At 40.2% G+C, this 27,657-nt stretch overlaps 1 protein-coding gene across 31 annotated transcripts in view; it reads right to left on the bottom strand.

Moving 5' to 3' along the window:
- Positions 1–27,657, bottom strand: part of LOC137635945 (uncharacterized) — a 152,020-nt gene that overhangs the window by 87,153 nt on the left and 37,210 nt on the right. For 3 of the 31 annotated variants that reach the window (XR_011042851.1, XR_011042860.1, XR_011042844.1), the window contains one exon: positions 13,874–13,973. The exons of 27 other annotated variants lie outside the window; for them this stretch is intronic. The gene's annotated coding sequence lies outside the window, so the exon portion shown is untranslated. Of the gene's footprint in view, positions 1–12,234; positions 12,340–13,873; positions 13,974–27,657 lie in introns of those variants that run through there. One more of the 31 variants, XR_011042835.1, reaches the window with a different exon arrangement.

The following is a 27,657-nucleotide window of genomic DNA, read 5'->3' as shown; positions in this document are numbered from 1 at the left end:
GTTTTGATAGGATTTAACTTTATGCCCAATAATTAGCATCATGCACTAATTTTAGCATCATATGCAATAAATTTATTTTCTAGGCAAAACCACATATTGTGAGCACAGAAGGAAAAGTAATCGGCCAAGAACACTACCCTGAGGAACCAAATGTTACATTCCTATACTCCGAATAGGGGCCATCAACAATCACCCTTTGCAATATGTTATTTAAGAATTCAACATAGATGGTAAGAGATACCTTCTCCTAGCTGTTCTAGTTTGAGAACAAGGGTCTCATGATCAATACTGTATAGCCAAAAGCTGAACTAAATTAAGGCAAATCATACAAATTTCCTGACCATAATAAAGGGATTTCTGTATAGCATTAGAAATTATAAGGACATCACACGCTCCAAGGCCTTTGCAAAAGCCAAACTGTAATCTAGGGAACAGATAATTACCTTCGGCAAACCTATTTAGAAGTTTTTCCAAAAGGGGCTCTAAGTGCAAAAAGAACCACCTCTTGCTATCTTGCAGAAAATAATTTTGGAGCTACGAAATCAGCGGACTTGAAGAAAACAAAGGAAAAACAACATTTAGGTCTACGTCTACATAAGCATCAAAGTCCACGAGGGCTTTAATTTCACAAGACAGAAAACTAATTTATGTTAGCCTCAGGAAAACAGTAATGAGGAAGACAAAGTTTCTCATTACTCAGATTACTGTCAAACACATCAGACAAAAGTGTTTCATTTTCATTTGGGCAGTTTGTGACACAGCCATCTGGTTCAAGTAAAGGAGGAACTGTTACGTCTACACCAGAGTGTAGATTTAAGGGTAGCCAACCACTTTATGTTATTGGAATGTACCAGGGTTTCTTTTATGATTTAAATTTTCACTCGGTACTTCAGCGCACAAGAAAGGATGTGCCTATCAATTACGTTGATTACATTCTCATTCAAAAGAATAACAGGCTCAACACTTCTATACAAGTGTGATCAATTCAAATGCAATCACTCAAAATACCATTTCAGCCTGCTTGAGATTTAATATATATCTTACATGACACACCAGGGACTGGCTGCTCAGTCTTAATCATGATCAAAATCAAGGCATGATCAGACGTTCCAACCGGAGAACCAACCTTACTTGCCACAACACCGGGGAAGTTTGTGTATACTAAGTCCAAGGAGTTATCAGATCAATAATTACCTTCACTTATGATCTATTCACAGACTGATTCAGAAGCAATGTCCAAACGTCTTAAGCCCTGATCAACAGGAGAAACAAAATCCTTATGGTGAGCGTTGAAATATCAGACCTAAAGCCCCACAATTATAATAAAAACGCCAGGATTCTTCAAGGTAAGGCATAGCAAAAACCAACTTGATATGAAATTGAGCTGTTGCCCAAAACGTTTCCTAAGTATAATTTCTGCAAAAATTAAGAGTTGAACTTTGATGCACAAACCCTTAACAAGAAATGACAACTTTTGGACAGGACAATTTAGAAATCTAATACCAGAAATAATTCTAGCTCTTATCAGACAAAAGAAATCTATTTTTGGATAAAATGGTAACCATTTTCCGAGAGAGAATTGTGGCAAACTCTTAGTCCGAAAATCATTTTTAGCTCTGATATAAGACAAAGGAGTTTTCACTATCTTATGTTCTTCAAACTCTATCTAGAGGACATTGCTTAAAGTTCATTTATGAGATTACCTTAAGCCAAACCAGGAAGTGTTTTTCATGCAAGATCTTTAATTATAAGATTTTCCAAAAGTTTAAAAGTTGGACCTTTGATATACTGTGAAATTACAGGTACATCCAATTTCCAAAAAATATACATGACTACTGGAGGTCTTGCAATACTAAAAACCCCTAAATATAGATACAATAACATCTGAAAAGATGAGATCTAATATCAGATACTCAAGTACAGAATTAGGCATTGGTCTATATCCCTTAATAGCTGAAATTTTAAGGTTTTCAGAAAAAGAGAACGTAAAAATTCCGCTATCATTTAAACAAGTTCTAGTCACTAACACCTTTCTAGATTTGCACCAATCAAATTAAACTTCCAATTCTTTGATAAATTATTTGTAGACAGTTTTTTGGAAGGTTTCATAGACATTCCTGAGGGGCACAAAAACCCTTTGTTTCTGAGAATACGGTGTTTAATCTCCTTGAGGTTAGAGGCAACACAGTTGGGTTCAGATGAATTGCCTTTGAAATTGGTTGTCCGAAAAGAGCGGTTTTGTATCGCAACTTTCTCGGACACTGCGATAACATTAACAGAGGTCACAAAACTATGAAAATATTTCCTTCATGGCCAGAAAAGGCTACATGTCATCTTGCCGACTGAAGAAATTCCGAACTTTATCGTTCGTCAAATTATGGCCAATGGTGCAAATACATATCATTCCATATTTGACCAGTCTTTTAACAGGGTACCTAACTTTCATACAAAGGGATCTGGAAGTAGAGAACAAAAAACTCCATTTCTTTTAGTGATTTTGCAAATGCAGCTACACTCGGTCGACCCCAAAATTTCCAAATTTATAGACATACAGCTTGGACAAGTAATAGAACCATTTGTTGGTAGGAATCTGACTTTTCCACCTTAATTAACGGCTACAAATTTTCCCTTGTCCACCTTTGGTTCCGAATGTAGCAAAAAGCACACGTATTGTCTGAAAATATAGCCAAGGGGTTCCCTTCCACCAGTGGCTCCTGCTCCCGAAGAGCCTCGAACACTGCTGATAGCTCTCGGTAATTGTTATGAAGTAGTCCTGTGACAACTACTTCCCTGAAGGATCGAAAAGATCTAGAGTTCCTCTCTATCCTTCAAGTGAAGCATCTGCAAACAGGGAAAGGTCTAGGATTTCTACTTCCGAGGAAACTACCGAGTTGACTGCCTGCCTGCGATCGTCCCATCATCTAAGTCGCAGTTGGTTCTCAATCACAGGACACGCAAGTGTCTAGATTGACTAATCCGTTCCTAAGTAGATCAAGATGAAATTAGAAAATTCTCATCCTAAGTTTCTCTACAGAAATCATGGTTCCTGGAAGTGTCACCCACACTTCGAGTAGACAAACTTCAACCTTCTGAAATTTTTCACAGAGAAACTAAAGATTGAATCCTCTTATCCAACAAAAAACACAGGAAAAGAAACAAACTTTTAATCCCAAATATAGAATCTTCAGAGTTGGAACCAGAAGATACTCCTTCAAATAGACCAGGATCGATAAACGTTACAGTAAACTTCGCAATCACAAAGCTGAACCTAAGTACTTTTCAACATATGTCAAAAAATCCAATCATCCAAGAAATGTAAAAAAAAAATGGCAAATTTGTCCAAGAAATCTGTCAAACAATAGCCAACTATCCAAGAATGTAAAACAATTGGAAAATTATCCAAAAAATTGATCAAAGGACAGCCAATCATCCAAGAAATCTTTCAAAAAATTGCCAATCATACCAAAAATGCAAAAAAAAAAAAAAATTGGCCAATACGCCAAAAAATATGTAAAAAAGGGCCAATCATCTATCTCCTCGATCAAAAATATTAGCCAGTCACCTAGGTATTAAAGAACTCTTAGCCAACGATTCCTCAACCATTTTGAAAGAGAGGCCATCATCCTGGTGAACACAAAGGTCTACCCGAGAATGAAACATTGGCAAATCTTTGGCTCATTGATAAAACTAAGATATTTCCATGAATTGAAATGTGAAAATCTGCATCTATGAGTACTGAAAACACCCAATCTTTTCTCTTTACCATCCCCAGAAGAGGGAATTTCAATAGGAAAATTTGTGAGAACTGTAAACATTTTGAGGGTTGAGACATCTACAATTCGTTTTCAACCCCCTCAATCTTTGGAGGTCTTGGTATAACCTGTTGCAAAATCCCAGATAAATTACAGAATTTTGTTTCAAAATCTGTACCAATGCTGTATTGCTAGATAATTCTGAAATGGGGCTGGTTCCTTGGACAAAGGAGAATTGGAGCCTGGAGGGATCAGGTAGACTTTTTTGACTACAGCTAGCAATCCAGGATTGGGATGAAGGCCATCCCAAACATTGAGAGAAACTATTCCTCCTGCGGGGATTTGCAAGGATGGACAACAATACTGTTCTCTCATAAGATCTGGTGTCTGGTTGGAAACTCTTCTGGAATGCCTACCCTGATGATATACCTCGGATACAAGAGGATTTCCTCCGGGTACAATTCCAAGACCGACCTGACTCCTAAAAGTCGGAGACTTGGATATCATAAGAAAGTGACTCGTAGTATCACCAAGTATTGGTACCCACTCGAGCAACTACTATATCTTACTTACATACAAAATAAGACTTAAAATAAGGGAAAAATAGAAATATCAACAAATATTTCTGCGCCTTACCGTCTCAAGCATAAAGAAAATTATTTTTATCTCCTAATCACCAAGCACAGAAAGGTTGTTGGTACAGCCTCAATAGTGCCTTCTTAAAACAATTTTATATAAATAGGTCATTAATCCAAAACCAAATTAAACATTTTCTCTTCTATAATACTTGAAAAAAAATTCTCAATAATCTGCAGAGTAGATTATTTAAAGAATACTTCCTACTTTATCAACAAAAAAATGTATTTCTTTAGTAAACCAACTTGCAAAATGCAAATTTAAAGACTTGTCTATTGATAGACATTTCTGAGGGGCACAAAAACCCTTGTCTCTGAGAATACGGTGTTTAATCTCCTCGAGGTTAGAGGCAACACAGTTGGGTTCAGATGAGTAGCCTTTGAAATTGGTTGTCTGAGAAGAGCGGTTTTGTGTCGCAACTTTCTCGGACACTATAACAACAATAAGAGGTCCCAAATCTACGAAAACATTTCCTTCGTGGCCAAAACTGGGCAACCAGTCATCTTGCCAATTGTAGAAATTCCGAACTTTATCGTTCGTCAAATTATGGCGAATGGTGCAAATATGTATCGTTCCATATTTGACCAGTCTTTCAACAGGGTACCTAACTTCCATACAAAGGGATCTGGAAGTAGAGGACAAAAAACTCCATTCCTTTTAGTGATTTTGCAAATGCGTCTACAGTCAGTCGACCCCATTTCCAAATTTATAGACATACAGCTTGGACAAGTAATAGAACCATTTGTTGGTAGGAATCTGACTTTTCCACCTTAACTTGCTACTAATTTTCCCTCGTCCCCCTTTGGTTCCAAATGTAGCAAAATGCACACCTATTGTCTGAAAATATAGCCACGGGGTTCCCTTCCACCAGTGGCTCCTGCTCCCGAAGAGCCTCGAACACTGCTGATAGCTCTCGGTAATTGTTATGAAGTAGAGTCCTGTGACAACTATTTCCCTGAAGGATTGAAAAGATCTAGAGTTGCTCTCTATCCTTCAAGTGAAGGATCTGCAAACAGGGAAAGGTCTAGGATTTCTACTTCCGAGGAAACTACCGGGTTGACTGCCTGCCTGCGATCTTCCCATCAACTAACTTGCAGTTGGTTCTTATTCACAGGAGTTGTAACTGCGTCTAATTTGACTATTCCGTTCCAAAGTAGATTGAGATGAAATTAGAAAATTCTCATCAAAACAAATTTTCCTAAGAATATTATGGTTTCTAGAAGTGTCAGTCCCATCTGAATTAAGAAACTTCAACCTTCTGAATTTTTTCAATGAGAGATTAAAAGAAAGAATCCTTTTATCCGACAGAAAAACCGGAAAAGAAACAAACTTTTAATCCCAAATATAGAATCTCCAGAGTAGGAACCAGAAGATACTCCTTCAAATAGACCAGGATCCATAAACGTTACAGTAAACTTCGCAATCACAAAGCTGAACCTAAGTACTTTTCAACATATGTCAAAAAATCCAATCATCCAAGAAATGTAAAAAAAAAAAATGGCAAATTTGTCCAAGAAATCTGTCAAACAATAGCCAACTATCCAAGAATGTAAAACAATTGGAAAATTATCCAAAAAATTGATCAAAGGACAGCCAATCATCCAAGAAATCTTTCAAAAAATTGCCAATCATACCAAAAATGCAAAAAAAAAAAAAAAAAAAAAAATGGCCAATACGCCAAAAAATATGTAAAAAAGGGCCAACCATCTATCTCCTCGGTCAAAAATATTAGCCAGTCACCTAGGTATGAAAGAACTCTTAGCCAACGATTCCTCAACCATTTTGAAAGAGAGGCCATCCTCCCGGTGAACTCTTGAAGGTCTACCCGAGAATGAAACATTGCACTTAAATTGGCAACTCTTTGGCTCATTGATAAAACGAAGATATTTCCATGAATTGCGAGGAATTGAAATGTGAAAATCTGCATCTATGAGTACTGAAAACACCCAATCTTTTCTCTTTATCACCCCCAGAAGAGGGAATTTCAAAAGCAAACCTTGTGAGAACTGTAAACATTTTGAGGGCTGAGACATCTACAATTCGTTTTTAACCCCCTCAATCTTTGGAGGTCTTGGTGTAACCTGTTGCAAAATCCCAGATAAATTACATAATTTTGTTTCAAAATCTGTGCCAATGCTGTATTGCTAGATAATTCTGAAATTGAGCTGGTTCCTTGGACAAAGGAGAATTGGAGCCTGGAGGGATCAGGTAGACTTTTTTGACTATAGCCAGCAATCCAGGATTGGGATGAAGGCCATCCCAAACATTGAGAGAAACTATTCCCTCCTGCGGGGATTTGCAAGGATGGACAACAATACTGTTCTCTCATAAGATCTGGAGTCTGGTTGGAAACTCTTCTGGAATGCCCACCCTGATGATATACCTCGGATACAAGAGGATTCCCTTTGGGTACAATTCCAAGACCGTCAAAGCCGACTCCTAAAAGTCGGAGACTTGGATATCATAAGAAAGCGACTCGTAGTATCACCAAGTATTGGTACCCACTCGAGCAACTACTATATCTTACTTACATACAAAATAAGACTTAAAATAAGGGAAAAATAGAAATATCAACAAATATTTCTGCGCCTTACTGTCTCAAGCATAAAGAAAATTATTTTTATCTCCTAATCACCAAGCACAGAAAGGTTGTTGGTACAGCCTCAATAGTGCCATCTTAAAACAATTTTATATAAATAGGTCATTAATCCAAAACCAAATTAAACATTTTCTCTTCTATAATACTAGAAAAAACTTCTTATTAATCTGCAAAGTAGATTATCTCAAGAATACTTCCTACTTTACCAACCAAAAAATGCATTTCTTTAGTAAACCAACTTGCAAAATGCAAATTTCAAGACTTGTCTATTGGCATAAACGATTGTCTTAAATAACTCGTAAGATCTTTGCAGTATAGGACTCAGAATTAATGAGGATTAGAATGACTTACATGCCTTTACATTTGAGTTAGTAAATGTTTATCTTCCATGGTATGGTGTAAGAATACTACCACCTTACAACCTGTGTGTCGTAGAAAGCGACTAAAAGGACAGCTGATAAGCCAACACAGCTAGACATGAAATACAAGGTTGCTTAAAAGCATTTACTTAAGCAAGTGGAGGGATATTAGGATCACTGTCCTCTGCCTCACAATCCAATTGTCTAAAAGAGCAGCTAGAATTACAGAAGACAAGAATCTTGCATTAGAAAGGTCAAAACTAACTAATGAATCAGAGACTGCGAGAGGATCTCAAATCTGCAATGTGCTATACACCATCAGAACCCTTAGAACACTAGAACATCCACATCTGACTTTAGAAGTCAGGTTAGGATCTGAAACAGAACAGATTAGTTCAGAATGAATACCTTTAATTTTAAACTTTGCTGGACTTCTGAGGTTTCACGAAAGCAGCGAATAAAATTAAGAGCTGTGAAGTTCATCACTAACAAGATAATTATTATTATTATTATTACTATCCAAGCTACAACCCTAGTTGGAAAAGCAAGATGCTATAAGCCCAGGGGCTCCAACAGGGAAAAATAGCCCAGTGAGGAAAGGAAATAAGGAAATAAATGAAGAGAACAAATTAACAATAAATCATTCTAAAAAAAGTAACAACGTCAAAACAGACATGTCACATATAAACTATTAACAACATCAAAAACAAATATGTTATAAATAAACTATAAAGTGTCTCATGTCCGCCTGGTCAACAAAAAAGCATTTGCTCCAACTTTGAACTTTTGAAGTTCTACTGATTCAACTACTCGATTAGGAAGATCATTCCACAACTTGGTAACAGCTGAAATAAAACTTCTACAGTACTGCGTAGTATTGAGCCTCATGATGGAGAAGGCCTGGCTAATAGAATTAACTGCCTGACTAGTATTACGAACAGGATAGAATTGTCCAGGGAGATCTGAATGTAAAGGATGGTCAGAGTTATGAAAAATCTTATGCAACATACATAATGAACTAATTGAACGACTGTGCCAGAGATTAATATCTAGATCAGGAATAAGAAATTTTATAGACCGTAAGTTTCTGTCCAACAAATAAAGATGAGAATCAGCAGCTGAAGACCAGACAGGAGAACAATACTCAAAACAAGGTAGAATGAAAGAATTAAAACACTTCTTCAGAATAGATTGATTACCGAAAATCTTGAAAGACTTTCTCAATAAGCCAATTTTTTGTGCAATTGAAGAAGACACAGACCTTATATGTTCAGGATTTGAGCTGGATTTCCCCCTGAACTAAAAGGAAGTTTCCTTTTCCGCTATGAAATTTCAATTTGGTCAGCAACTATAGAAACATACTTTTCCACAAGAGGCCTTGACAATCATCACAAGGACTATTCAAATCGCAGTACTGTCCATGACAGAAAGCAAAAGAGTATGCGGATCATGATCACCCAAAAACTATTCCCTGAATAATTTATGCTGTAGTATTAAACCCAGATTAAGACATCTCTAAACAGAGCTAAATCAGCCATGTCTGACCCAAAATTCTTTATAGTGGCCAGCATCCCCATATCTGATGAGAAACGCTAGAAAAAAATTAAAAGACGAAACAAATTAATGACCCCCTGGCACCCATTCCATTATCGTCAGGAAGCAAAGCGAAGACTGAAATCCCGCAAAAACTTTGCAACAGCGGATGGGCCATAACCAAACCGGGCAGCTGCTCACAGGCTACAAAAGTCGGGAAAGTGACCGACGGCCATCCAGTGGGGAATAACCCTCACCAGGAAGGACTGGGTAACTTGAACAGAGCAAGGGTGAAACTGTGCAAACCTAGAGATATCCACCACACATGGGAATTAGCCATCAACCCTGAATGTCCATGTGGGGCAACACTATAAACAATGGAACACATCCAATAAGGGCGCCCACTGGGCCCTCATTGCTTGGATCAAGAGCTCAAGGGAAGCAATTGAAATGACCTCCTGAGAGTTTTTGTCATTGGCACGATAATATGCATACATATACCAAGGTACTCCCCCCCCCACAATTTTGGGGGGTAGCCAACATCAAACAAATTTAACAGAAAAGGGGACTTCTCCTACTCCCCCCAATTTTGGGGAGTAGCCAACATCAAACTAATTTAACAGAAAAGGGGACTTCTCCTACTCCCCCCAATTTTGGGGAGTAGCCAACATCAAACAAATTTAACAGAAAAGGGGACTTCTCCTACTCCCCCCAATTTTGGGGAGTAGCCAACATCAAACAAATTTAACAGAAAAGGGGACCTCTCCTACTCCCCCCAATTTTGGGGAGTAGTCAACATCAAACAAATTTAACAGAAAAGGGGACTTCTCGTACTCCCCCCAATTTTGGGGAGTAGCCAACATCAAACAAATTTAACAGAAAAGGGGAGCTCTCCTACTCCCCCCAATTTTGGGGGGTAGCCAACATCAAACAATTGAAACAGAAAAGGGGACCTCTCCTCTCTATGTTCCTCCCAGCCTGACAAGGGACTCGACCGTGTTCGGCTGGTACTGCTAATAATATATGATCAAAACCCAAAATCTGAAATGGTAACTGAAAGACACTACTGCGTGGCTAGCGCAAGCCATTGGTTATTGCCATGATTGATTGATTGACTTAAAGTTTTCAGGCATCCTGACATCTAAGGTCATTGACGCCGGTAACATTTGATTTATGTATACAAAAATACAAAATAAAATAAAATAAAAAATAAAAGTATTCAATTAAAATCATAAAAGTTAAATAGTTTTCAGAAGACCTGCTTCTGAAATAAATAAAAAAATGCCACTTGCATAGGATACATCATTTCCAAGAATCTTGGCAAGGATGAACCTGCCACCCTCACCTCGAGCCTCAAACAAATATCTATTCCTTAAGTTGTTATAATTGGGGCATTCGGTCAACAAATGCCTCACTGTTAAGAGGTACCGAAGTCGTTATTGCCATGATCCGCTCCAGTCTCATCACTTAACTAAAAGTATAAAGCCTATTGAAAGGAAAAAAAATCAGGAAATTCTTTAAGTTTTAGGAGGTAAATGTCGACGAAACTAAGCTTCCAGCGAGAAGCAATTAGAACATCAGGAGAAGTTCTTAAAATCAATCACTAGTTATGATATACAGTGAATTAGTTGTTCAATGATAAAAATTTAAATTGACTAGCTAAAAATACCATAAACCAAGTTAACATTGAATACTTGGAATAAAAACAAAAAGCAATCATAAGTGTTCCATAAAATACAAATTACTAAATATCTGTTCAAAAATAATTTGTCAAATCAGTATAAATTTGACCAAATTACCAAATTCATTACAAATTCTTAGACTGAATTTAACAAAATTACTAAATTCTTGTTCAAAAGTGTTCTTTTCACAATCATAAGAGTTCCATAAAATACAAATTACTAAATATCTGTTCAAAAATAATTTGCCAAATCAAAGGGTAAATTTATCCAAATTACTAAATTCATTACAAACTCTTAGATTGAATTTTAACAAAATTACTAAATTCTTGTTCAAAAGTTGTCTTTTCACAATCATAAGTGTTCCATAAAATACAAATTACTAAATATCTGTTCAAAAATAATTTGTCAAATCAAAGGGTAAATTTATCCAAATTACTAAATTCATTACAAATTCTTAGATTGAATTTAACAAAATTACTAAATTCTTGTTCAAAAGTTGTCTTTTCACAATCAGATGCCATTTTATTTAACTTACCAATTACATATACGATTTTACACAACTAGTATTTTTGAGAAATATATTTCAAAACACATTATGAAAAGGGAGAAGAACAAATTCAACGAACTGATCCCATAAGACCCATATTTTCATCCTCATCCTAACCAACTCCGGTTACACTTCAGATGCACAAAATGGTCATGACTACCCAGGAGTTGGAAAGGGCACAAGACAGACATCAGTGGTGAGAAAACTGAACCCTATACGTCCTTTGAACTGATACTGGAGTTAAACTAGTTAAACTACTTCAAGTTCACATTGTTAATTAACCCTTTTACCCCCAGGCTATTTGGAAATTTCCAACCCTTAACCCCAAGGGGGTTATTTTTTCCCAGCACATTTTGCAGTATTATTTTTTTTAAATTGCTCTAACAGCCTTAATTTTTGTCATAGAGAGGTCAGGTTGGTCTCATTCTCTTGGAAAATGCCTGAATTTTCTCAAAAAAATATAAAAAATATGAAAAATAAAAATTTTTATAGCATTTTTTGCAAGGTCATACCGGTACGTCCATGGGGGTAAAGGGATGGCTTTTGTGAAACGTACCAGTGCGTCCTTTGGGGGTAAAAAGGTTAAAACTACTTCAAGTTCACATTGTTGATTAAGATGTCTAGTTTAAATATTATCAAAAGAAACAGCTTATAGTGTACGTGACAGAAGGAAAGTTGGCCAGAGTCACCAAGAACAATACTATTCACCTTTTAGCAACATCTTGACATTGATGATAGACATTTAGTAGTACTGCTGTATTTCTATAAAGTATTATTATTAATAACCAAGCTACAACCCTAGTTGGAAAAACAGGATGCTATAAGCCCAAGGGCACCAACAGGGAAAAATTCCCCAGTGAGGAAAGGAAATAAGGTAGTGAAACCATATTGAAGAGTAATGAATGATCAAAATAAAATATTTACAGAACAATAACAACATTAAAAAAGATCTTTCACATATAAACAATAAAAGAGACTCATGTCTGCCAGTTCAACATAAAAAAATCAACAACATAAAAAGATATTTCATATTTAAGTTATGTCAGCCTGTTCCACATGAAAACCCTCGTTGTAAGAACTTTAGATGTTCTTTTGATTCAACTCGATTAGGAAGATCATTCCGCACCTTGGTCAGCTGGAACGTCAAATCTCTTCATTTGATGGGATTACTTTATAACGTTGATCGAGGTCTATGAAGGTCTAATCTCTTCACAGAATATGGACGGATTACCTGTAATAAAAAAGAACAGTTATCAAAAGGGTCACTACTGTACCTTCATTTTCACTACTATCAGTTTAGTATAAATTCTTCATATGAAATAGTAAAAGTGCTTCATTACCAGACTGATAAAACTTAGGCAGCTACCTCTTTAAGTGAATTAAATTGACATCTTGTCATAGTGACTAACAATTCAAGTAAAAAGACCCCCAAGTTTACACCCACCCCTCTCCACTACAAAATCAACAAATTCTTTCCCAATGTTATCCCTACATTAACAAAGGCATTCTCCTCTTCCACCAAACCTCTTCTCTCCATATCATCCTTCACCTTACCTCGCCATGCAATTCTCTGCCTCCCTTTCGACCTTCTCCCCTTAACAAGTTCTTCCCACGCTCTACTCGCTCCCTCGCCACCATCTACCCTTAACCCTTTTACCCCCAGGCTATTTGGAAATTTCCAACACTTAACCCCCAAGGGGTTATTTTTTCCCCGACACATTTTGCAGTATATATTTTTTAAATTGCTCTAACAGCCTTAATTTTTGTCATAGAGAGGTCAGGTTGGTCTCATTTTCTTGGAAAATGCCTGAATTTTCTAAAAAAAAAGTTATCAAAAATATGAAAACAAAAAATTTGTATAGCATTTTTTTTCCAAGGACGTACAGATACGTCCATGGGGGTAAAGGGATGGCTTTTGTGAAACGTACCAGTACGTCCTTTGGGGGTAAAAGGGTTAACACACGGACATACCATTTCAGTCCTGACACAACATACTGTACTGTATATTATTCAATGATTTCAATAAATTGAAGAGTACAAAAAACTGAATGACCAAATATTACAACAAGACCATTGCAAACAAAATTGTTTGACATGCTCATTGTTTACTTGAACTTCAAAATATCAAAGGGTAGTTTATCAAGATTATTATGGGAAAATATGATAGCACAGATCATAAAATAGGTAGTACTATTTTGTACATTAATCTTGTCTATTAATATAACTGATTAGAATGACGTTTTCCTCATCATTCAAACCTTTAGGAATGTCTTAGATGGCAAAGAAAAAGAGAATTTCTATGAAAAATTAGCAATAGTGTGTCCTTTTAAATGAACATTGGGATATTTTTTGTATCCATGTGAGAATACTGTATCTATTCAAATCAGAAATTTATATTGCTTAATAAAATGCAAATGTGAATAGTTTATCTAAATAACTGCAAATATACTCCAATAATCTTTTTTTTAGATTAGTAATAAAAACCTAAGATCTTATCAACTTTCCCTTAATGGATTCCCGTGGGAGAATTCTATCTGTTAATATTGGGGTTGGACTTACTATTTCTGTCCACATGGCCCAGCATTGAACAGAGAGGACCATTCTAAACAGGGGTGCAATAAGGCAAAAACATGTGAACTGCACTGCGAGGTAAAATTTCAAGGTAGGTCAGATAGCAAGATGGGAAGGAAAAGCAAGAAAAGAGGTTCAATATGAATAAAAATAAAGGGGTACAGTTATGGATAGAGATGATAAAATATCTACTGTACCTAGATATTAGCTCAGTATAAATGTCCACAAAGTACGGCAAAATATGTATGGTGTCCTTCCTGTTGCGACTGGCATTCTCAGGGCTATAGGCTACATCTGAAAGATAAATGAGAAAATGAAGAACACTGGAATAGTAGGAGTTAACTGAATGTGAAATATCTAGAACCTGGCCCTCTATACCTAGGATTTTAAAAACAATAATAGAATATAATACAAAGATAGCAACTTTGAAAGCTTTTTGCATACATCCCTAGAGTAGTTTCTCAAATATAAACAACAAATATGTCAATCTCATGTTTTAAGTGAATCTGTTTGTATGTTAAATTTGTAATAAACTAATAGTGTATTACAGGAAAACCTTTTACTCTCTTCCTCTCAAAACTCAAAAGATCTAAATCCACTCTTGAAGACTTTTATCTGTAATAGGCTGGTCTCCCTCATTTCCAACACTTAACCCTGATTACTATTTAGCGTTTAGGCCCAAACCTTTAGGAGAGAGCTGTTGGGCTAAACGAGAATATGAAGTTTCGATACCAAAATGATTTACATAGTTCTTAAGAATAAGACATCAAAATTTCCTCGTTTAAAACCTATGCTTCTTATAAATGACAAATTTCAAGTAATTTGTATTTTTCCTAATGATACAAAACTTGAGCTCTTTATTAGGGTATATACTTTCAGTGAGAAGACTAGCCATAAAACTTTTAGCGAGGTGTAACTACCCCATCTCTAGTTAGCGGGGAGTAGGGGGTAGTACCGGCTACCCTGCTCTCACACACAGGCACCTGTGTTCTATTGTCACATTTGATGGCAGGCAGGACTTACCAGAGGACAGGTGATGGCGGGCCAAATTTGCATGAAGGTTTGTACCGTTAGAAAAATACAAATGACTATAAATTTGCCATTTGTTCCGACACTAAATACAAACCCTTTCGAGACTCACCCTTAACCCTTTTACCCCCCGGCTATTTGGAAATTTCCAACCCTTAACCCCCAAGGATTATTTTTTTTTCAAACACATTTTGCAGTCTATTTTTTTGAAATTGCTCTAACAGCCTTAATTTTTGTCATAGAGAGGTCAGGTTGGTCTCATTCTCTTGGAAAATGCCTGAAGTTTCTCAAAAAATTATCAAAAATATGCAAAAAAAAAATTTAAAAAGCATTTTTTTGCAAGGACGTACCGGTACGTCCATGGGGGTGAAGGGATGAGTTTTATGAAACGTACCAGTACGTCCTTTGGGGGTAAAAGGGTTAAGGTGGGTGATGGTGCTAACCAACTGGCTAGCTTTTGACCAGGGGTTTTTCCCCCTTCGTGTTACACAAACAGGAGGGGGAAAACACTTGCACCTTGCTAAAACCTAAGTGTAATAGCACGCTTTAATGGCCTGAGCAATCTGTATGATTTTGATACTAGCAGTGTGACTAGTCTAGGTAAGAATTCTCAGGAATGTAGGAATTTTTGAACCAGCCATAGACATTACTCAATCCAACTTGGCAGGGGGTATGGGGACAAGTACAGTAATACCTCTGGATACGAAAGTTTCTGCTTACGAAAAATTCAGGGTACGAAAAGCGATACGAAGATTTTTATGCCCCAGTATACGAAAAATTTTCAGGATACGAAAAGCTTACGAGATCCCAACTCGTCGCTGAGAGTAATTTTCAAAAGTTTCAACTTTTTTGTTAATTAACTGTACCTTTTTTTTCAGGGTATCAACCATTAATTTAGGTGTACAGGTAACAATACACCTTCACTGATCCAAATGCTTTACATACAGTACCGTAACTTTTATACAGTAGTAAAGAAAACGGACCGTTTTCTTAGGGCTTGGAGGGGATAACTAGGCTATAACTACATTATTGAATAATCTCATGGTGGTTTCTGGAATGGATTAGGCTGTTTTTAACGGTTGGGTTAATTATTGAATGATAGAAATGGCTGCATTGCATGTTTATTACTACAGTTTAGCATGTTTATGAAAGAAAAGGTGACTTTTTGTAAGGCTTGGAACGGATTAGGCTATTTACATGTAAAACGCGACTCAGGATACGAAAAAATCAGCATACGAAACCGTATCCTGAACGGATTATTTTCGTATGCTGAGGCATCACTGTATATATCTCTATACTAGGTTAGACAAGGGAAATGGCTTTACCTGCAGAGGGAGGAGGCCAGTTTGCAGAGTACCGTAGGTGCTGTTCCCCAAGAGAGGGGAAGATGAAAGAAAGAAAGAAAGAAAGCCAGTCATTCCTCTCATATATCCCAGACTTAATCCCAGTTAACCTCTTCCCTTCACTATCTGGTACAGTACTTGTCCATCAAGGAACCTGTGGTCTTTAAACCACTTGTTGTGTGGCCACCACAGGACCAATGGAGAACATCTCCATGGGTCACATCTTGAAAGTAGTGGGTGGTGAAGGTCTTGTGACGCTTCCACATACCCACTTGTAGGACCTGTGTCAGTAGTTTTTCTTGAATGCTAGGGACGTACCTATGCCCTTGTCGTGAGCTCTCGGTCATCTCATTTATGGAGAAGAATCAGGGTTCAACGCTCAGTCCATAACCTTATGAATCAAGGCAGAGATTATGTTCTTGGTGATCCTACTCTTGACCTTCCCCGTGCTGACACTCGGGAGCGAGGTCCTACGGTTCTCTTGAAGTAGTACCTCAAACTCCTCACTCGACAAAGTTGCAGTTGATCTGGAGCGTTGGTTACATCACGAAGATTCCCAATCCGAAGGCCCCAAATCTAGGATCCGCTACTCCTGGTTTTTGAGACTTTGCGAAAAAATCAGGGACGAAGCCGAGCATCACCTCTCCCTATCCTCTTGAATCGGAAAAGTTGCAGTAAAGACCACGGAATTTGCCAACTCTTTGCTGAAGCCAAAGCAAGCATGAAAACCGTCAAGGTCAGGTGAAGATCTGATGCCTGGCGTAATGGTTCACAGGGAGCACCCTTCAGGGACCGAAGGATGCAAATGGAGGTGGTCTAACGTCCGAGGACAGGTAAGCTCAAAATTCCATGGGAAGAGAGACAACTCCAACAAAGAGGAAAGGTTAACTCCTCCATGCTTAAAGACGAAGCTCAAAGCTGAGCGGTAGCCTTTCACTGCCAAGATTGAGAAGAGTTTCTTCATCCTGAAGGTACACGAGGAACTCCACTAATGCTGGAATAGTGGCATTGAGGGGAGAGATACTACTTCCACGACACCAACCACGGAAGACAGTCCACTTAGCCTGGTAACGGCAGTTGGAGATTTCCGGAAGTAAAGCCTCTCTGTGTGAAGGGATGCTGAATAATCTCCAGGCATAAAAATGTAGGGATCCTACAGCTTTGTGGAAGATGTTCACGTCTGGTTGTCTCAGTAGGTTATGTCATGGAGGGAGATCTCTCGAAACTTCCATCAGCAGCTGAAGGAGGTCAGAGAGCCATTCCACATAAAGACAGAGATATGAGTCATTGCTAAGTTTGCGGATGATCTTGCCTTGTTGAGCACTCTTCTCATCAGGCAGAACGGGGGGAAAAGTATAGATATCAGTGTTGTCCCACCGTTGCTGGAATGCATCCTGCCAGAGGGCCTGGGGATTGCTGGAATGCATCCTGCCAGAGGGCCTGGGGATCCAGGACTGGTGAACAGTAGAGCAGGAGCCAGTTGTTCAGGGACGTTGCGAACAGGTCCACTCTCAGGGAATCCCCCCCAAAAACAGGACTTTGTTGGCTACTAGATGATTCAAAGTCCACTCGGAGCTTCCTATCCAAGTCGCTCTGCTCAGATTATCAGCAAGCACATTCCTTTAGCTCGGAATAAGGCGAGCCGATAAAGACGAGTTGTCTTTTGCCTATCTTAGCATCTCCACTGCAAGATGGCAAAGATGGTGTGGAAAGGTACTGTCTTGCTAGTTTACGTAAGCCACTAACGAGGTGTTATCACTCATCAACACCGAGTGAACTGCCAGGAAATGATGGAACTGCTGTAGGGTTAGGAAGGCTGCCTGCTCTCATCTCTGGGAGATTTTTGCGCTGGAACCTTTCAGACTCTGGCCAGAGCCCAGAGGCCATGTGGTGCAGCATAAGGGGTCTCACCCTTCTTATGATGCATCTGAAATGAGCATCAATTCCAGGGGAGTAACAAGATGGTCAACCCATAGGTAGAGATTCTTATGTCACCCACCATCTCAGGTCCGTCTTCTGCTCAGGAGGACCAGAGAACCCGGAGAGTACCCTGGATTTTAGCAGCCACTGAAGAGATCGGATTCGTGGGCAAGCATTGCAGACTAGATGAACCAGGGACGAAAGGTGACCTATGAGATGTAACCACTGCTGGGCCGGGAGAGCGTCTTGTTGAAGGAAGGGACTTGCCACCTTCCTCGGCCTCTGGATCCTGTCGTCTGAAGGAAAGACTTTCCGCAGGCTGGTGTCGATGATTGAGCCTAGGTATACCAGACTCTGTGTTGGAAGAAAGGATGACTTTGAGATTTACCACAGTCCCCAGATCACGGCAAAATTCTAGGAGTCTTTCTTGGTGTTAAAGAAGGGTAGCCACCGAGTCAGCTGTCCAGGTATTTTAGGAGACGGATGCCAATCCCGTGGGCCCAGGCTGACACTAGCTTCTTGTGTAAACCCCAGGTGCTGTTGAAAGAACGAAGTACAGCACCTTGAACTGGTATTGCCTGTTGTCATGTTTGATCTTTAGATACTTCCTTGAGGACGGATGTACTGGGATCTGGAAGTATGCGTCCTTGAGGTCCAGCGTGCACATAAGTACAGTGGTCTTACTGCTTGTCTGATCGTGTCTGCCATCTCCGTGCTGAACGGAGTTTGTTGAACAAACATGTTTTGGAAGAGGTCGAATACTGGACTTCTTAGAAGAAAGTTGACTGTAGAAGCTTGGAGACATGAAAAAACAATCATGCATTGATGATGTAATGCCTGATCCGAAAGGGGGGGGGTGAGATACCCCATCCATAACACCAACCACAGAAGATAATCCGCTAGGTTGTTAGCCGGCAACTGGAGAATTCTGGAGGTATCCAGAACATCCTTTTGCAACTTGCTGTAAAACCTCCGTGTGATTCGAGAAGACAATGAGTAAGCTGACGGGTTTTTTAATGTTAATAGTTGGGGTCGTTATGATGATTTTTCTATGTTTTTATCTGAGAGTAATGTAAATACTATTGTCAGAAATATTCATTGCTGCTTGTTTCCTCCTACATCTATGAATAGTCTTAACTCAATCATCAATATCATTGTGGTTACATGTTGAAAATCCCTCATACAAAGTTCTTTTGATCCAAAGTGTTTCCGATTTCAGAATAGCCCTGTACTGTCGAGTTCACAATTCCCATGTTTTATTCTGACGAAAACTGCGTAATATTTCTTACTGAGCGGCAACCGTTCCTCTTGGAGATATTACTCACACTGGGCCAAAGCTCCAGCATCCATGCAGTGAAGAACATAGTTACCCGGGATTTATTACCAGCCCTCCACATCAAATAGTTGTCCCTCGTCATGTGGTTCTTCCTGAAAAACCTTGAGATTTTGGAATGGTAAATAAGTAAGGGATTGATCTTAAGGTCCCCAATTGCATTACCAAACCTTATTAGAGTTAGTGTATCTTTCACAAGTTTATGCCCAGGCAATGCCCTGTCTTTTTGTGTGGTATAAATCCTCCTCGGGCTTTTCCAAGAGAGGCCCATTTCGTCACAGTGAAAAGATTGTCCAGACTATGTAGCTTGAAAATTGCCCAAATAATTTTCAGCAGTTGTTTTATCTAAAGTGGCAGCCTCTCTATACCTCAGAATGCATATCAATGCTTGTTCTTTTTCAAATTCATCCAAGCAGCCTTAAAGATTTTGGACAAATAGTCACTTTGGGTTTTGGGACATTCCAAAATCAAACGACTGTTCTTGGATTAGAGTTCTCTTGCTTGAGGGTACACTCGGGCACACTATTTTATCTTGTTTTTCTTTCTCCTTTTTTTTTCTTTCAAGTTTATAGTTTATACAAGTGTCCAGGTGTGAAGAACTACTGTAGGTGGCCTACGGGTATGTGGAAGATGATCACATGTGGCTGTCAAGTAGATCGTGTCATGGAGGGAGTTTCTCGGGGACTCTATCAGCAGTTGAATAAGGTACGGGAACCATCCCATAGATGCAAAGCGGAGCTAAGATGGTCATTGCCAGGTTGCGGATGATCTTGCCTAGTTAAGCACCCTTGTCATCAAGCAGTGCAGGGGAAAAAGGCTAAAACGTCGATATTGACCCGGTATTGCTGAATGCATCCTGACATAGAGCCTGACGATCCAGGACTGGTGAACAGTTGAGCGGAACCCCATTGTGAAGAGATCCACATCCAGTCGAGGAACCCTTCAAAGTCAGACTTTGTAGGCCACTGGATGATACAAAGACCGCTCGGGGACCACTATCTAAATAGCTCTGCTCATAGGACTGATGGCACATTCCAATAGAGAAACTGAGTTGTCTTCAGAAAAAGGAGATCCTTCATGTTGAACCACCCGGCATCTGGCTGCCCCTAAAGAGGTTGGATTTGAAGGAGTCCAATGCGGACTTGATGAACTATTGGGAAACGGTGGCCCCCGAGACGTAACCACCGCTGGTTGAAAGTGTCTCGTAGAAGGAAGAGACTACCACCATCTTCCACCTTGAACTCCGTCGTTCTGAGGAAACTTCTGCAGGCTGATGACGATGAACATGCCTAAGAATAACCGTCTCTGATAGGGAAGCCGGGATATATCTCGAGATTTACTTCAATCCTCAGATTGCGGTAAACTCGAGTTGTCTCGTTGGTGATGAAGGTAAACCACCATGTCTGTTAGGATTAGCCAGTCGTCCCAAAATCTTCGGAGAACGAAGCCGATCCTGGACGCTAATATCGGAAAGAACCGGCAGTAGAAGCTCGGAGATACGTCTTTCTGCAAAATGGACATAACGTCCGAGTCTGGGAGAACCGCCATCACACCTCAACAGGTGGGTGGGATGAGAAGATTTGCATGTTCTTCTGAGCTGCGGATCCTCTGTCCTTGTCAAAAAAGAAGAGTACTGTACTCCAAACTCATAAGAGGGGATCACCCACAATGGGGCAAACTTAACTCGTGGACGAGAAGGAGTTATCCCAATAGAAACACACTGGAAGATGGGTGAACTCAGGCTGAGGGAAAGTGTCGCTGTCAGAGGGTTGACGAATAAGACCAAGGTCAAGCTAAGGGTTGGTCGTATGAGCATCTTTGGAGGAGGCTCGCACAGCTACTGGTACAAGTCCTAAGGGAGTGTAGGCCGACAAGGACAGAGAGGAATCCTCGAATCTAAGTTGCTATACTCATCACGTAAACATGAGCTGAATTCAGTGCCCTAGAACAGAGGGAATGAAAAAGGAATAACCCCGCGGGCTTATGTCTCCCGAAGCAGGTGTGAAGGTCCCGACGAGATCCAAGGAATCGGCCCAAAAACCATGACAGTGATCTGAAAAGTTCTCGAACTTGTGGAGAGAAGAGAAGCAAATAACCTCAAAGAGTTATTTTCACAAGATTCTGTGTGAATCACAAGAGAAAGGTGGCCGAGGCGAGTGGTTGGAATATTTCTGTTGCAGCAACCGCTTTGTAGAAATATGTTCTACCTGCCTGGATGTGGCATATAGGTGAGAGCGCATGTGCAACTAACGATAAACTTATCGGTGAAGACGTCGGCTTGTCTAACCATACACCATAAAGTAAGGCAAGGGAAGAGGTGACTTCGTCCTTAAGGCACACGGCACGTCAACTCACTAGTAGAAAAAGTGGTAATAGAAGTGGTAGTGGTGCAAAGAAAACGTTCATGAATGCTGACAAGAAAAGGAGAGCCGATGAAGAAGACTGCCAATCGTATAAGTGGGATCTTCAAAGCTCAAAGATGATGAAAACATCAGAACCGAAAACACTGTACAGTACTGTCGTGAAACAACAAATTCATGTGGAGAGCAAGGTATTAAGTGCAAATGTTGACAATTGTGCTTTACCCTGCCCATCGATGGAGAGTGCTAGGTTAGGTTCCAAGAAGGGAGTGTGTGCTCAACTCCCTTAACTGCAGTTCAAGAGAAGCACTACTGAAATAGCGCAACTCAGAGAGATTGAAGGATGACAATCTGTGTTGTCTAGTGAAGATACTCTCCTGTGAACAGAAAAGGAGAGTCTTGCTTGGAAGAGCAGTGTGCTCGCTTGAAGTAAGGATCACAGCCGGTCAAGTTGTGCGACCAACTCCCAGCGAAGTCTCCGTCGAACAAAGTCGGAAAAAACGCACCAAAGGACAAGGCTTCCGAGATTCTTTGATGGATGTCGGCAAATCTACCTACAAGCTGGAAGAGCAGTTCATCTAAGAGAGGGAAACTTTACCTCGGAAGGTAAAGTAGCGAGATGGGTACTGTGACACTGAATAGTGGTTACTACCAGAGGTTTCGACGAGTTGCCTGCAGAGGCAGAAAAAGATTGGATACGAACAGAAACCGGAAACGAGCTGGTCTGTGTTACCTAGTAGGTTTTGAAGTGCAGGCAATCATGAGTAGAAGAAAAAGTCAGGTGCGGGAAGCGGTTGTTGGGACACCAGAAACCTGGAAGAGAGCTGATAATTGATTGAGAGCTGACAGGTGATAACGAGCGATGGCGAGCTAGCAGGCGACCATGGACGAACACGAGCTGACGGATAACCGCGGGTGATTACGAGCCGAAACAGATCCGAGGGGGGTCGCAAGCTGCCGGGTAATTGTAGGCGATTGGGCATACAGAGCAAAGTGACCAACCTCTGTTGCTGTTGTCGGCAACTCTCCCCACAAGCAGGAAGATTGCAGGACAGCGGCTAGTGGAGGGACTCTCCCTCGGTAGGGAAAGTTCTTACTCTAGGAGGTGAACCTCTGGGCAGCATTGTCTGCTTCCCATCAATGAGCTCTAGCTCAAGTTGAAGGTCGACATCGAGTGTTTACTATGAAACGTAGCCGAATCTTGGCTTTGGGTTTCCCCAGAGAACTCTGAGGAGTTCTAGTCACCAACAGCTCCGGAAACCAAACCGGCATACGGGAAAGACCAAAGTCAGATTAATGATCATCAACTGCTGCAGGCAAAGAAGGCAGTGAATGGGCAGAGCACCAACTACCCCAGGAACAAGAACATCCGACTTTGTACTTCTTACAATGGCTGACTGAGCAGAACGAAAAATATGGCATCACTAGCGCCAGAGAAAAACCAAAAATTTAAAGAAAAAAAACCCTCGGGAGAACAACCCAACCCACGGACAGGTGTCCCCCGCGAGGTACAGGAACATGCTAAAGACTATGAACTTCCTCCACAAGCTGCCATCACATAACGGAATGCGGCGTCGTTATTGCTATACAAAAGTTAGACTAAAAATAGTTTTATTTGAAATTAATTAGCTAAAGAAAAACCACTTGAGAGAAGAGCCTAACCCACAGACGGGAAAGGTATTCCCAGAGAGGACCAAGAACATGCGTTAGACTACAGTAATCCCTCGCCATTTCGCGGCTCAAGTTTCGCGGTCTCAATGCATCGAGGATTTTCAAAAATATTCATCAAAAATTAGAAAAAAATGGTGCGAGAGTTACGCGGGCGCTAGCAGAAGGCAAAGAGTACAGTAGAACATCAGGTATCAACACGGAGCTGGCACGCAACTCAAAATCCACCTCTCTGATTCGCTGGCCATCTTGGCTCCAGAATCTCGCAAGCTGATTGGCCGAGCCGCCGAGTCGCTTTACCCAGTATCTCTACCAGCCGTGCGCCCCGCAAAGGGAGACCGCATTCATTGTTCTCTCTCGCTTCGCTTGTGTTGCTTAGTCTTGACGCATGGAACTTTTAGCTGTTTTCTTGTGCTTTCCAGTGTAAAATAGTGCTTGTGACGCCCTTGAAAATGGCTCCTAAACATCCTCTAGTGAACCTAAGAGGAAGAGAAAAATGATGACGGTGAACGAGAAAGTGAAATTATTGGACATGCTCAAAGCAGGCAATAGCTATGCTTCTGTTGCCCGCATTTACAGAGTGAATGAATCGACGGTTCGCTACATAAAAAGAAATGAAATGAAAATAAGTAAAACAGCCTCAATAACATTCTCCGAGGACACTAAGCGCGTTGTGATTCCTTGTAATATGACGATTGTGCAAATGGAGAATGCGTTATCAATCTGGATATCTGACTGTTGGGAAAAGAACGATAGTCTCAATACCAACATGATTCAAACCAATGCCAAAACCCTGTATGATAGCCTAGTTCCTGAAGGAAAATCTAACGAAGACGACGAAGGTGATGATGACGATGAAGATGATGATCCTGCCCCATGAGAAAATCGTGGTTTTGTTGCAAGCAAGGGCTAGTTCGAGAAATTCAAGAGGAGGTTTGGCCCTCGCAATTTTCCTTTGTATGGGGGAGGCCGCCTCGGCAGACCAAGAGGCAGCTCTTCATTACGTCGAGGACGAGTTCTCGAAATCAATTAAAGGTGGTGGCAATTTCCCAGATCAGGTGTTCAATATGAATGAAACTGGCCTCTTCTGGAAGAGGATGCCATCCCAGACGTTCCTTTACAAGGACGAAATGAAGAAGCCAGGGTTCAAGGCTCACAAAAATCAAGTCACTCTCCTCATGTGTGGGAATGCTGCGGGCTTCATGCTCAAGCCCGGCTTAATTTACAAGTCCATGAATCCTCGGGCTCTGCAAAACAAAAATAAAGCCTTGCTGCTCATCCACTGGATGAGTAATCAAAAGGCATGGATAACCAAAGCCCTCACACTTGACTGGTTTGTGAACTGCTTTATCCCACAGGTGAAGCTGTACCTCGCGGAGAATGGGCTGCCCTTTAAGGTCCTCCTCTTGATGGACTGTGCAGCCTGACATGCAATGGATCTGCATTATGACGGGATCCAAGTGAAGTTCCTGGCCCCCAACACCACTTTCCCTCGTACAACCAATGGATCAGGGTGTCATTTGAGCCTTCAAGGCCTTCTACACGAGGTCCATGATGGAGGGCCTCATCTCCTCCATTGACAAAGACGACGAGGACTTCAGCCTCAAGAGATATTGGCGGGAATACAACATTGCAACGTGCCTGGCCAACATTCAGAAAGCTCTTAATGAGATGAAACAGTAAACATTGAATGCAAGTTGGAGAAAATTGCGGCCAGACGTTGCTCATGACTATGAGGGATTTACGCCAGACAAAGTTCACCCCTCCCCTTTAGATAAGGCTGTGTGGTTGACACGGTCAGTAACCAACAAAGGTCTCTCTGACATGACGACGGGTGACATTAACTCACTGATTGAGTGCCACTCGGAGCCCCTAACCAACGAGGACTTTGTCGTTATCACAAGATTAGCGAGTGAGGAAGAAGAAGAGGTTTATCAACTTGAAATTCTAATCTGAATGGGTCGACACACTTAGCTACAGGGATGGGTGTGTTTGAAAAAAAGGTGACTTGCTCAGTTCAAACCCACAAAACATAATTTCATCAACTTTTTCGTTAATTTATTCAAACAGAACGGTTCCTAAGAAGTTTAGTAATGGCACAGTTTTGAAAACCACTATAGAATCAAGAAAGGAGATAACTGAAAAGGCAGAAAGGTACGTCTACATGACCAACACTTTCAAAGAGTATGGTAAATCAAAACTGGCTCTCTGCTCAAACTTGGATAAACTAATGTAGCAAAAGGGATACACCTCTACTACTAGAGAGTTATGGGGTCCTTTTTACTGACCAGACAGTACTATATTGGATCCTTCTCTCTGGTTACAGTTCATTTTCCCTTTGCCTACACATACACTGAATAGTCTGGCCTTTTCTTACACATTCTCCACTGTCCCCATACACCTGACAACATTGAGATTACCAAACCATTCTTCTTCACCCAAGGGGTTAACTACGGCACTGTAATTGTCCAGTGGCTACTTTCCTCTTGGTAAGGGTAGAAGAGACACTTTAGACATAGTAAGCAGCTCTTCTAGGACACTCTAAAACCAAACCATTGTTCTCTAGTTTTGGGTAGTGCTATAGCCTCTGTATCATGGTCTTCCACTGTCTTAAGTTAGAGTTCTCTTGCTTGAGGTTACTCTCAGGCATACTATTGTCTTATTTCTCTTCCTCTTGTTTTTTTTTATATTGGAAATATCTATTTTAATATTGTTACTGTTCTTACCATTTTCAATTTTCCTTGTTTCCTTTCCTGACTGAGCTACTTTCCTTGTTGGAACCCCTTGGGCTTATAGCATCCTGCTTTTCCAACTAGGGTTGTCACTTAGCAAGTAATATATAATAATAATAATAGCCAAGAAGACCACTAACAAAGTACAGAAACTGGTATTGATAAGGATAAACAAAAAAAAGTTGGTAGGCGATAACGATTCCAAAAACATCGTGTGTGTAAAGGCAAAGCAAATACAATCAAACATTATTGAAAAGCATCCCTCGAAAAAGTGATGACACAGACTAGTGTAGTTTTAAGGCTAGCCAAGGCTGCTTTGATAAATTTGAAAAAGACGAGCATTTTGAGGCATGAAGAGGCAGCCACTTCAGACAAAGCAGCCGCTGAAAATGATTTGTGGAATTTTAAAGTTACGTAGTCTGGACAATCATTTCACCGTCAACTGGCCTCTTTTAGATAACACCGAGGAGGATTTATATCACACAAGAAGATAAGGCCTTGTCTGAGTATAAACTTATGAAAGATACACTAATCCTAATGCTGTTGGGTAAACCAACTGGGGACTTTGAAAGTCAATACCTTAACCATTTACCATCCAAAAAACTCAAGGTTTTTCAGGAAGAACTACATGATGAGGGACAACTTATTGATGTGAAGGGCTGGCAATAAATCCCAGGTAATTAGCCAGTTCTTCACTGCATAGATGAAGGAGTTTTGACCCAGTGAGAGTAATTATCTACACGAGGAACCTTTTCCAATCAATAAGAAATATTACGCAATTTTCATCAGAATAAAACATGGGAATTGTGAACCCGACAATACAGGACTATTCTGAAATTTGAAACACTGGATCAAAGGAGTTTTGTTAAAGGGATTTTCAACCTATAACCACAATAAGGATATTGATGAATTTGATACTGATTGAAGTCAGTCAATTCAGAGATGGAGGAGGAAACAAGCGACAATGAATCTTTCTGACAATAGTATTTACATTATTGTCGGATAAAAACAGGAGGCACAGTATTGGTCTACATAGAAAAAGCTAGACCTAACAATTGACATTAAAAAAGCCAGTCAGCTTACTCAGCTTCTTTTCAAATCTGTCGATAAACAAATGGAGTGATTTACAAAAGATAGAATTACTTCCTGATATAAAGAGAAAATATTCAAAACAAATACAAATGCTTCACCAAGACCAAAACACAACTGCAAACAAAAGAATACTAAAGGCTTTAAAGGCCGCTCATGAATGGCAAAGGCAAGGGACAGTGACATTCCCTTATCAAGCAGGACAATGCCATAGAGACTGACCATATACTGTATACATAACAGCACCCAAGCCCCCCTCTCTACCCAAGCTAAGACCAAGGAGGGCCAGGCAATGGCTGCTGATGACACAGCAGATAGACCTATAGGCTTCCCCAAACCCCCCATCCTTAGCTCACAAGGATGGCGAGGTTGCAGCGACCCAAAAACTAACTAGTTTGAGCAGGACTCTAACCCCAGTCTGGCAATCACCAGGCAAGGACACTACCACCAGGCCACCACAACCCTAAAGCATACGAAAAGGAAATTCAAAAACTCAGTCTTTAC

The sequence above is a fragment of the Palaemon carinicauda genome, unplaced genomic scaffold, assembly GCF_036898095.1.
Source record: "Palaemon carinicauda isolate YSFRI2023 unplaced genomic scaffold, ASM3689809v2 scaffold20, whole genome shotgun sequence".
NCBI lineage: Eukaryota > Metazoa > Arthropoda > Malacostraca > Decapoda > Palaemonidae > Palaemon > Palaemon carinicauda.
The sequence above is the reverse complement of the archived record's forward strand: the minus strand, read 5'-3'. Positions and strand labels throughout refer to the sequence as shown.